Source organism: Lissotriton vulgaris, chromosome 9 (assembly GCF_964263255.1).
Source record: "Lissotriton vulgaris chromosome 9, aLisVul1.2, whole genome shotgun sequence".
Lineage (NCBI taxonomy): Eukaryota > Metazoa > Chordata > Amphibia > Caudata > Salamandridae > Lissotriton > Lissotriton vulgaris.
Window position 1 is genome coordinate 1,114,230,764 of NC_141697.1, and position 12,196 is coordinate 1,114,242,959.

Here is a 12,196-nt window from a genome sequence, read left to right on the forward strand (position 1 = left end):
CAAACTCTTCATTGGCTTCTATGGCGGCAAAACATTTCTCAATGCCCTCCCTATTTTCAAAGATTAGGTTGACTGTACGAATGTTAAAGTTCCAACGAGTTGAGGATCCCCTTGGAACGCTTTTGTCCACAATCTCATGAAGGGCTTCTGTTCTTTTGGGGGAACGTGAGAAAAATGCTGCTATGCCTCCTATATCCTGAAAGAAAATTTGTGTCTCTCTGATCTTTGATACTGCCTGTTGCATAATAAGATTGAGTTGGTGGGCGTAACAGTGCACATAATGAGCATTAGGGTACACATCTCGAATTCGTTTCTGTACTCCACTAAGGCTTCCACTCATTACAGACGCACCATCATAGCTTTGTGCAATAATTTTTTGTTTTTGAGGCAGGTCCGTAAAAATTAAGTTCAGTTGACACAGTATAGATTCAGTAATGGTTGCTGCACTAGAGTCTCTTAAATGTGTGAAACCATAGAACCTCTCCACAACGTTTCTGTCACTATCAAGGTACCGAAACACTAATACGGACTGTGTCTTAGTGGCCACATCAGTGGTGTCATCAGCTTGAATAGCCACAAAATCTGTGTTTTGCAACTCTTGCACAATATGGCTTCTTACAATTTCGAGCATACACTCAAGGAGTTCATTTTGTATTGTTTTAGAGGTGCCCTTAAAGACTGTAGCACGTGCTAAATGGGTTTCCAAATCCTTGTCTATGCTTGCTATTAAATCCACTAGGCCTCTGAAGATCCCTGGCTTTGAGGAACTTTCCGATTCATCATGGCCTCGCAATGCCAGTTCAAAAGCACCACAGAAACAAATGCAATCAATTATCTTTGATAGAATTTGTCTGTTCCTATCAACGGCTTCATTGTGTTTCTGTATGGTTTTTCTGTATGCCTCAATTAGCTGCTGCTCAATTGGTGCGTCTTCCCCCAACATTCCCAGCCTCGTCAGGTTTTCCATATGCTTTCTTGTGTATGCATGCTTCTTTATTTTTTCCGACAAATGCTTCAAGTCTGTGATTCCTTGATGTGTCCAAGAAAAGTCACCACCAAACAGCAAGCAGGGGAAGCAGAACAGAGAATTTCTTATAGGACACCCTGTAAGCCAATCAGCTTTTGTGTACCAGGCATTTGAGAATGTACGTTTTGACATTTTTCCTCTGTCCTGGGAAGTTTTCGCTAGGTTTATGTCAGGCTGATGAGGTCCTAATTGCTTCAAATGTCGTTTTTCTTCAAGGGGCCGTGCCTGGAATGACCTTGTAATCAGCTCCTGTACTGTATTCATGATCGTGTTGCCGGCCGTACCAATATAAATTTCAAAGGAACCTGCCAATAATCAAAGTACAAAGTATAAGGTGCAGTGCAAAAATATCAAATTTCAGTATAAATACATACCTTTGAATAAAGCTTAAAATCCATGCCGGGGTAATTTGCCCCAACATTGACAAGGACGTGAAAAACATTTCCACAGACCGACCTGTGCAAAAACAACATTTCTGCTGGTTGGTCAATATTGATGCAAAGTCAGAACAGGAAGGTATGAAAATGCTGGCATATTTGGAGTTATATTTAAACATCAAGAGAGTGAGGGTATCAAGGTCAGTCCTTTTCCCCAAGAAATAAGTAACAACAACATAAGAGTGACTCAAGGTACTATAAAAGTAATTACCCACAAGCAACCACAACTATAATCCAAAAGAAGAAGGTGAACTAACAAAGTGCTAAAAGTAAAAACCTTAATTTTCAGATATCCTGGGAGAAGAGAACTGGCAGTTAGAGGATGAGTTGGTGGAAGGGAACAGCAAATCAGTACAGGATAAGAAAACAGAGTTAAACAAGCATTTGCAATGCAATAGGTCTCGCATTAGGAAAGTTTGAGCTATTGGTATTGTAAATGACAAACTTTATATTTATGTGTTGGTTATGAAAATAGCTAAATTTATAGCTTTGTCATTTACAATGCCAATAGTTTTAACTTTCGCAAATGTGACACCTATAGCATTTGTAATGCAATATGTGTTGTATTTATGTCACTTACATGTATTGATATTACAAATAACAATGTCTTTTTATTGTTTTAATAATTAATACATGAATAAAAGTTACTGTAATTTATAATGGCAATAGCGTAAACTTTTGTAAATCACTTTTGTGAAGATTATGTTCAGTGTATTTTATAAGAATAAAAGTGAAATATTGGGGAGGAGCTACGACACCAACCAAGATGGCCGCATAGTCTCCCGGCTCCGCTGACCTCCGTCCTTCGCTTTATTATCCTGTTGCTTATCCTGACTACCTGCACCGGATCCGTGTGTGTGATCCGACCCGCATTCCAGGGGTGCAATCCCGGAGTCTCTCCGCCGTTGCGGAGCGGAGCTACATCGAGTGTCGCATTGAGGCCTAACCCAGCAGGGAAGCCGGGGTCTCGAGTGCTGGCTCTGCCGGGTCCGAGTTGAATAACAACGGACTGCTGAATGTGGTTGGGTCCGGTCTCTGGAGCACTTGGACTTTTTTGATTGTTCTGCTACCAACAGCTGCCTGGTGCCCTACAGTAGGTGAGGTGACGAGTGACGCACAGTGCTGTGTCGCGGGGGTCCCTGACCGGGGGTTCGGCATTCACATCGCCGATTCCCCCGGGTCGGTGCCTCGCTGAGTATTGCTGCTCGCTAACCGTCAGTCCCTCAAATTTTGCCCCGGAGAAGGCGCCTCTCCGGGGGGACCACCATGTTGGAGGACGAAAGTCATCTAGCGGAGCAGGCTCGAACTGGCCCGTCATTGCGAACGGTGCTGGAGGCACTCAGGGCACTTAAGGGGACTATTGAAGTCCAGACTTGCAGTTTGTTGTCTGCGACGAATGGACTCACAGGCCTGAGACCGGATCCTGACTCAACACCCGCTACCCGGCAACCAGCCCGCTTCTCAATAGATGTCTCGGAGACGTATTTTGACCCGGCGCTGGAAGCAGGGTTTGCCCCTATTGTAATGGATCTACCTGAATGTGCTGTGCCTGGTCACCCAATGGAACCGTTGGAACCCCCGATTGTGTATACCTCGGAACATTTACATGTCGTCCTCATTTTGGAACTTTCTACTTTCTATCTTTGGCTGTTCCGGACAGTGTCGACTCCCCTCCCCTGTCGGTCCTTCAAGATGGCGGATGGGGTAAAGCTTGGCTTCAAAGGCAGGGAGGGGCAACATTGGTACCAGCCATCTACATTGGGACCTGCCGTTCTTGTCTCATCTGTGGACTCCTGTTCTGCAGACTTTTGCAGTATTTTGTGGAATGGGCTTTCCTTAATTGACGACTTCAGTGAATTTGATCGACGGGGCCAGGGTTGAGAATTTTATCTGGGTCTCTCATTGTGGCACTATGTTTACCGGGATTGTTTTATTGACCTAATGGAGTCCGGGGCGGGACTGGCTACGACGGGGGAAGGAGACCGGGAGTCCGTAGGAATTTTCCCTCCTCCGATTTCCCTCATCGAGTGGGGTTCTTTGCCTTTTCCTTTCTTTCCCTTTCTTCTATATTTCGAGTTATGGTTACTGGGCGACAGGCACGCTGCGAGGAGGGTGGCCGTAGTCATCAGCAGGGGTGCAGGGTGGGGGGGTGTGGGGATGGGTGTTCGTTTTTATTTATGTTCTATGGCCTCTTTTCTTTCTTCTCTTCCCTTGTCTTTTCTTCTTTTTCCTTTTCCGGGTTAGTGTAGTGGGTTCGGCTTTCTTTTTTTTTTTTTTTTTTTAATTTTTGAAAACCTTTATTGCAAATTAGAATCATACAAATACGGGCCTACAACCATCCGGCCGGCCTTGCAAACATCTCGAGCAAGGTAGCAAGCATTACAGCGACCCGGGAGCAATAGAGCACAAAACAGGATAAAGCTGAGTTACACTGGAGTCCCACACGCTACCGGGATTCAGGAGAAGTGAGGTTTAATTTTAAAGTTTTTTAGTATGTCCATAAAAGAAACTAAAGAGGATCAGAGGCAAAATAGATCATCCAGGACATAAGTGGGCAAGCAACGGCATCAATATCAGGCAAACAATGTATCCGAAGCAATTGACCGCAGGAAACTGGACAGGAGAAACTTTAAGCAAGCAATACTGCGGTCGGCAGGTACCTCCCACACCACTATAATCCACCCAATGACCCCGAGAAAAAGGAGGAGAAAAGAAGAAGAATAGAAGAAATAAAACCAAGGCCCATAGTAACAAAAAACAAACATAAGATTACCCTACCCACCCTACACACATGCAGAGGCTACGGCCTACCCCCCCCTAGCAGAGTGTCTGTCGCCCCAAAAGAGTACCCGAAATGCAGAAGAAAGAAAAGAGAGAAAAGAAATCACAGAAGACCGGGGGAGGGCCCAGGTGAAGAAAGCTTACGATTAACGCGTCCACCCCTGGCCACCCCTCCTCGGACTCCAACCCGACACCGTAGTAGCATACATCAGCTCAGCAATGTTAGTGTTCCGTCAACCATAAAAGCATCCGACCATCTGGAAACCATAAAGACAATGTCAGCCCTGTCCCCGTCGATCTAGCCCATCAGTGAAGTCCGGGCGGGCAGCGGCCATCTTAGGCGAGAAGCGCAGATGTAGGGACCACCACCAAGTCAAAAACCCCAAAAAGAGACTTGTCCCACGTAGCGCCAAACAGGCAGTAGCTATCCAATCAGGATAGAAACCCAGCAACAGTACCTGAAGGCCGACCAGCCAGGGCCAAAGCAACAATCCTCCAGCAGAACAGGGGGGCACTCCGGGGGGCCCCAAGGTGGGCACAAGGCAGGTCGACCCACAAGAAATCTCCAGCCAAAGGGCAGGTTCCATTGCCGCATGCCCCAGCACTTCCAGGGCGGGGGGCCCGACAGCCGATTTATCCGGGAGGTTCCGCGTTGCCACACACGGCAGGGCGCTCAGGACATCACCACCGATCACCGGGTGCAGCAGAGCTGGCGAGGGGTAGCAGGCAGCGCTAACGCCCGAAGGCTCTCCAGGCAGCACAGCATCCAGACGGTCACCCAGGTCCCGGGCGCTCGCCCTAATGAATGATTTCAGGTCGCATAGGGCACGGAAAACCTCCGCAAGCAAATTGGGTTTCTCGGCAGCAGAGTCATGTCCCCGAAGGGCACCGCCATGTTGTCGTCCGCTGGAGCGTCCACAGGAGTCCATCCCGATGAGAAAGCCGATGATGCTAGGAGGTGGCACAGTTAGCACGGGTCAGCGTTACAAAGCAAACCCCAGCTGCCCCGATTCCGCCAGAAACTGCTCAAATAGTGGAGAGCGACCCATGCAGGTCTCCAGAGGCTGCGAGCTGAGACACAGTGTGTCCAGGAAGATGGCGTCTACCGCAGCGCCAAGGAACGGGGACTCGCCCAGCTCCGATCACGAGCTGGGCGAAGGATACAATGTAGCGCCCGCTACAGTTTCCAAAGCGAACGCGGAGGCATGGAGGCGCGGAGGGTCGGCCGGCAAACTGTAGCAAGTATTGCAACAGTATCTCGCCAGCCGCCGATCCCTCCCGCCGCAGGCTGTCGTTGTTGTTGAATCCAGGGGCAGCCGCTGGAGAACAAAGACCCGGACCCTCACGCACCACGGAGGGACAGGACGAGGACGGAACTCCGGATCCACTGCGAGCCGGTCGACAGGGAACACAGCATCCGAGTCGGAAGACCAGCGCGGTTCCGAAGCGCCCACTTCCAGACAGGATAGGCTTCAGGATCCGGTGCGCTTCAGGAAGAAAGCAGGCGGGTCGGCGGAGCCGAGGAGTCAGGCGGCCATCGCGGTTGCTGGCTTGGCTCCTCCCCCCGGGTTCGGCTTTCTTGCATCCTTGTTTCTACATCTGTACCTTGACTTTTCTGAGGTTTTGGTGCTATGGGGCGGACAATACTGATGGCGTATATGAACAATAAGGTGCCAGTTTATCCTGTTGTCGTATGTCTTAACGCCGTAGACTTATATTATAGCGAGCTTATTTTGGACACGTTGTTCTTTTGCTCGCCCCTCTTTGTGAGCCGAGACACTGTACGACACCTGATCCTTTTTACTTACTATTGAAAAATGAAAACCTCCCATCCTGTTTCCGAATTGAACTGCCTTTGCGACCGATGCGATTTGTGGATGGGGTCCTATGCTCCCAAGGGAGGCGGGTTTGAAGTTGGACTGTAATACCATACTGAAACACTTAGCGGCCAGCCATGGTGGTTGTAGGCCCTTGTCTGTCTTTGATTGCAAATGTTAAATAAAGGTTTAAAAAAAAAAAAGTGAAATATTAACATCTTTTTCTGACATTTGTAATAAAGCTTTAAACATTGAGAGAACATATTTGAACCAGTTGTTGTTGAATGGTTGCACAGTTTCATGCTGTGGTAGCGCATAGTGATGTTGTGGTGCCCCCGAGTGATGCTGTGGTGGTGCTGAGTGAGGGCGATAGATAAAGTTAGGGAGATAGGTAGAGAGAGATAGAGAGAGAGAGAGAGATAGAGAGAGAGAGAGATAGAGAGAGAGATAGATAGATAGATAGATAGAGAGAGAGAGAGAGATAGAGAGAGAGAGATAGAGAGAGAGAGAGAGAGAGAGAGAGAGAGATAGATAGATAGATAGATAGATAGATAGAGAGAGAGAGTCGGGCCAAATTTACAACGTGGTCTAGGAGAAATATATTACAAAAATGGTGCCCCTGCTAAAATATTAAGCGTGGCGCCCGTGTTGTTGTTAATGCTCAGAGATTAGAGCAGCGCCTGGGAGCAGTACAGCAATGAGGAGAAGAGAGTGAGCCAATTAACACGTTAATCAATTCAGCAGAGTAGGAAAATGTTACCTGTTTGTAAATCCCACTCTCAGTAGACCAAAAGTATTACTAGTAAACTAGCCAATGCTTGTCCTCACACAACCTTTCGGGAAAAAGCCATTTTATAAGTAGCAAAAGTACATTTAAACATTGTAAGTACATTTAAAAATAATGTCGATGTTGCCTTGTTTTTTTAAGCAGCATGGCCGTGCTTTAAATGCAGCCCCCAAACATTTTCAGCCACTTTAAAATAAATGAATGCGAAGGGAACTTTCTTTTTTAAACATTTTATTTGAGGGGCTAACTACCTTCATTGACATTGTGGATTATATCAAGCCAAACTCATTGTTAGTTACCTGGAAAGACACTAAGCAAACCACACCTTTCAAAAGAAGTTTACATTTGATCCACACGCACATGTTGGCACTGACAACACCAGCTCTTATTACGATTTTTAACTCCGACCTCAGAGGTAGTTTGCAAATCACAGTCTCCACATTTCATGAGCAAACCTGTGCTGCTTAACTGGCGATTGCTACTGCAGCCACTCTAAGCTAAGAAAGATTAAGACCTAATTGCTTTTCTATGACTTATTAAAACAGTCCCATGCACGGTCTAGTGGTGTTATACCAGAACAATGCAGGTACGCTGAGTAGAAGTCAAACGCAGGCTCTAAAGATGTATTACATGTATATCACTGTGAATACTTTGTCCATCTAAATCTTCAATACCTTTCATGTAGTATGTTTAAAAGCACAAAATGATGTCTTCATATGTCCGTTTCAAAGTGCTGTGTGGATACTTTATACCAACTCAATTACAACACAAGTAAACTAAATTAAAAATAACTGGCTAGATGATTTACATCTATTAAATAACAGAAATAAAGACCATGTTCAAAAGGGTGGCAACCAGAAACATAATCCTGTCCTAGCTGACGACTTCTGGCCTGTTACGAAAAACATGCATTTTAAATGAAAAGTAGGTAGTTTAAAGATGGGAGTATTGATTTATAATACACAATGATAAGGTACTGCATTACGTTGCACAGCGCCTTGTGCTACTCAAATTGGTGCTGATGAACTGAGGGTATAAAATGTTCAGGATGCAAAATCTGTGCACATGCGCAGTGTGCAGAATTTTGAGCCTGGATTAGGAGGGTCCGGCTGGGAGCTGGGAAAGAGGCTAAAAGGGCTGAAAGGGAGGGGAGAATGCACGGAGCGCATTCCAATGAAGTCTGGTGCGAGGCGTGGGGCGTTCCATGTAGTAGCAGTTGGCCAACTGTTGGCGTGGTTTATTTCCCCAGGATAGCTCGCTGGAATCAGCATATGATGCAGAGAAGTGTGCATCCTGCAGGTCTCAGGTTCAAGATACTTGCAGGGCCGACGCTGCCTTCATTCTTCTGAGATGGGTAAAATGAGTGCCGCCAGCTTCGTACTGATAAAAACACTTTGGATTGATTAGGCTAAGAAACCTAGCTCCTACAGCAGGCTAGCGCTATACTGACAGTAACTACATGGTTCATCATTACCACTGATTTCCAGTTATCAGGAAGAGAAGGAGCGATGATTTGAAGCTGTCACCGGAAACAAATCAATTAACTGCTTACAACAAATCCCTGCTGCACGAGGAGCGGGAAAGCTGCCAGGAAATCATTTATTCAAAGCAACGAACGCCAGACAGGCACCATGAGCGTGCCTATAACTACTTTCAAATCTGTTTCCGCATCTCAGGCGCTTAGGGGGAAAAAAGAATCTGCTTGCACAAGTCCACTGCATAAAATAAAGTTACTAAAATTAACTCACAATGTAGGGCCGACGCTGCCTTTCATTCTTCTGAAATGGGTAAATTGAGTGCCGCCAGCTTTGTACTAATAAAAACACTTGGGATTAATTAGGCTAAGAAACCTAGCGCCTACAGCAGGCTAGCGCTATACCGACACTACATGGTTCATCATTACCACTGATTTCCAGTTATCAGGAAGACAAGCAGCGATGATTTGAAGTGGTCACTGGATACAAATCAATTAACTGCTCACAACAGATCCCTGCTGCACTCACTAGGAGTCGGAAAGCTGCCAGGAAATCATTTATTTGAAGCAACGAACGCCAGACCGGCACCAAGAGCATGCAAATCACGATTTTCAAACCTGTCAGGTTTCCTCGGCCATACTAAACATTCTGCGCAGACAAAAAATACACATGTGTTTCCCCATTTCCGACGCTTAGGGAAAAAATTATTTGCTTGCACAAGTCTACTACATAAAATAAAGTTTTTGAAATTAACTTACTGAAGCTATAAAATGTACAAAATCATAAATGTTGGAATAATCGCCAAACGCAACGCAATTTGTAGTAAAAATGTTGACAAAAATTAAAGCATTTTGCAGCAAAATAAGCAAGCATTTCCAACAAAAGCACAGCGGCACGTTAAGATCATAGTAACCTAATACAGGATAAGGAATTGTAAGGTAATATTTGTTAAGCATGGGGCATTGGAAAATATGATGGTTGTGTTGAATTATCAGGAGGGTGAATTAAAAGCGTACCCCCAAAATATTTATTTTAATGTTAAATTAGAAATACTTGGTAGCAAGAGCAGAGCAGGGAATGACACTTGGAAAGCAGCCTGGCGCAAGGATGCATGGTCACTTAACGTGTCAGTATTCCGTATGTACATTTGAGGGTAAAAACACGATGGTCATTAACGTAAAGGAAAGTTTCATTCTGTGAGGTGAATTCACATACAGTTTACTTCTGACACAGTCCTGCTGCAGCTTCGAACCCTTCTCGTCCCATAGTAGGGTTGAGCAGAACCCTGCTGTCCGCCGTGTTTACCAAAGATAAATAGAATTTCTGGAGTGCGGGCAAATTTGGAATTGGACGTAAGGAAAATGTCCACGGACATTTCAAGATGCCCACAAGGCAAAATCTAAACTGAAAAGGTTACTCGGCAGATATTTTCCATTTACCGTGACGAAAACATGAGGCAGTTAAAGAGAATACAAAACAACAAGCTCTCGGCATTGCTGGGGGGGCGGACGGGGAGCAGCAACCTTTGATGTCTGTAAGATAGACAAATGCCAGCGCGCGTAAGAAAGAGAAGTGGAAACGCGAGACACGTCGCGCTGGAACACCTTAAGTATCCGGAGGGAGGAAGGAGCAGCTGGGAGGCGGGATCGGGGTGGCACGGGGAGGGGATCGGCGTACAGAAGGCAAAAGGGGGGGCGGGCCGCAGGGGAGCAGCGACAGGGAGCGGGGAGGGCGAGAAAAGACGGCGAGAATGAAACAAAAACAAGCACTGGTAGCGAGCAGGTAGAGGCAGGTAGGGAGACCGGGCACACTCACGGAGAGCCGCGCAGCGAGTGGAGCGACCGTCACCGACCAGGGTCAGGTCACAGCTCCCCGTCGCGCTGGAACACCTTAAGTATCCGGAGGGAGGGAGGAGCAGCTGGGAGGCGGGAGCGGGGTGGCGCGGGGAGGGGATCGGGGTACAGAAGGCAAAAGGGGGGGCGGGCCAAAGGGAAGCAGCGGCAGGGAGCGAGAAAAGACGGCGAGAACGAAACAAAAACAAGCACTGGTAGCGAGCAGGTAGGGAGACCGGGCACCGACCAGGGTCAGGTCAGGTCACAGCTGCCCGTCGCGCTGGAACACCTTAATACTAACAGTTAAGAAACTCCATCGCCCAAAAACATGAATCCAGGGGCAACTTTAATGCAAGCTACTGGGCAAATGGCAGCACCACCACTTTCTTTCCCCCCTACTTAGCATACCTGTGACCAACAATCGACAGCCCACTTCTAATATTAAGGACTCTGGTCGTGAACCCAGTGAGAGCAGTCCTAGCAACTTGAGAATCACTAGGTGATTGACTAAAGCGATTCTTGCTCACCAAAGCTGGGGCGGACAAATAGCTCACTTCCTGTGATGGAGGGTTAAGGAGATCTGCCGGGGCTGTAGTGGGGTGGTATAGGTCTAGCTCTAATCAAAATAGAAAGGATCTACTATCACATGACCCTGCTGTGAGCAGAATTTTTATGGTAAATGTTCTGAAACCCCAACCCACCAATGAGAAGTAGGAGTCGGAAGATTCCCTCCTTAATAAAGTAACGCACTGGATTAGGCACGTCAGAGGATGCCGCTCTGCGATTTGAGATTGTATCCTTGATGCACAGACGTGTCCGGCAGTACACTCATCCAACAATACCATTGAACTGAACCTAAGGGATGGGAAGACTGGGGGACACTTTGGTTCCACTAGATGCTAGAAGTTGACCACCCAACAGGAAATATGGAAGTTACGATTGTGATCTGATTACTGGGGCTCTTCTGGGGGTAGACAGCCATCCCATTTAAAGGATGTGGACTGACGTGAGGCATATACTGAAAGTGTTTCATCAAAGCATCACAAGACATCTGAGGGCACAATTGATGTGTGCCGGGAAGTTGCAAAATACAGCAAGAACCCTTCATTTCTAATAACACCAGAAGTGTTCTGTGGCCCAGAATCCAGAATGATAGTGGATGTCAAGCAAAAATGTATGATCTGTTTGTACAATATCTCTCCAGTCTTGACGCAGCCACGATATTGCCTGACCAAGTATTAACCGCCCATTTAGGGTTTTTTTGAGGAGCTGAAAGGAATATCTGTAACACAACCCACTTGGAAGAAAGTAAGGGTGGGGAAGAACAGTGTATGGTATAACTGTGATTGTAAACAGGCTAAAAACAGCAATTTGCGGGGGCAAAAAAACAGTTATCGCCCAAATCACGTAATAGGTATAAAACATCACTAGAAAAAGCAAAACATGACTGGGGTGATAAGAATTAGCAGGATCTGCTAAAGGCTGCAAGGTGTAACGATAATCGAAAATTCTGGCACATTGCATCACACAGTAGCTTAGGAGGGGTAACCACACCGGATTACTTTATCCAGTCTGAGAAGTGGGTGGGTCGATCACTTCCACTTACTATAGAAGAAGGAAGTAATCCCTTGTGTGGTTGGTTACGATAACTTGCCTGATTGTATAGCCAATGAAATAAGGGGGGGGGCAGTAGTGAGAGACTTCTCTTCCGCCTGGATGACACTCTCAGATATATAGAGAAGATGAAACTAGCAAAAGTCCCGGTCCAGATTGGATACCGGGTGATTTGTATTAGTATAAACCACTTGTCTGGGCCCCTTATTTAAATCTTGTGTCTAATGCAGTTTCCAATGGGGCGCGGAGGGAGAATTACCTGAAACCTGGAGAGGGGCATAAATATTAACTATACACATGAAAGGTGACACCTGCATCCCATCGAACTAGAGGCAGATTAGCAATATGCAAAAAATCTTTTCCAGACAAGTCCTGGATAATTTATTAAATTGGATGAAATAAAATGAGATTGTGTCGCCCTACCTT